We start from the raw sequence: 1,061 nt of genomic DNA, 5'->3' as shown, positions 1-1,061 counted from the left end.
TTTTGGTCCATTTAAAAAACAGCCTAAGCGAATGTTATATTTGTTTATTTTTCTGATTCATCACATTACAATAAAATCAACTGTATTTAGATGGGAAAATGATTCTCATCTGTTTCATTTCATTAGCCTCCAGACTTGCTTAAAAAAAAACAAAAAAACAGAACCATTAAAGCTATTTTTGTGACAGTAACGTCATATAATATATAATATTATAATATTGAAAGTATTGATTTTAGAAATATATCTTATTACGTATGGTATACATAACATATTGTGCTTTTTATTTATTTAGTTAAATTACAAACATTTCAAGTAGCCTACAATGCAACAAAAAACTAAATGAATACAAGGCACTGTAAATACAATTCAAAATGTATAAACCAAAGAATAACAACAACAACTAAAGTATAAATGTACATAATAATAATAAAATAAATAATAAATAATAAATACAGAAATGAAAGTTTATAATATCAGGGCAGTTATATGTATTTGAAAAGCTTTAAAATTTGTATTGTTTTTATAAGCTTTTTGTTTTGTGATCTCATGTTTAAAAGATATTCTAAGTATATTGTGAGATCAGTGTTATAAAAGGTAATATAGGAGGGTTTCTTTTGAGTTATTTTTGTCTTATGGATATAAAACTTCGCCAAAATAATTAAAAGATTAATGATATAATTTTGTTTTTTAGAAAAAGAATTCACAAATCTAATGACTAGACAATTTTAAATATTAATATTACACATATTAATTCCATTGGCTGGTCCAGCAACCAATCGCATTGCATCTCGCGTGGGCCGAGGTTCCATATCTGCTTTACTTTTCGAAATGGATGATCCCCATGGAGGGAGAACCTGGATTTGTAAAGTTGGGACGGTTGTTTTATTCTCAACGATATGAAAAGTGTTGCCACTCCCATTTATTGCACATGTTCCCCCGAAATTATATTGCACGACCCGTAAATATGCAGGCAAACGCGGTTGCCTACTATATCAGTCGAGCCAATAGTGCGGCAAGATACTGAAATAGGATTATTATTAACCAATCAGATGTAGCTTATT

The sequence above is a fragment of the Leuciscus leuciscus genome (genome assembly GCF_965113295.1).
Source record: "Leuciscus leuciscus genome assembly, chromosome: 11".
Taxonomy (NCBI): domain Eukaryota; kingdom Metazoa; phylum Chordata; class Actinopteri; order Cypriniformes; family Leuciscidae; genus Leuciscus; species Leuciscus leuciscus.
Note: the sequence above shows the minus strand (reverse complement) of the source record.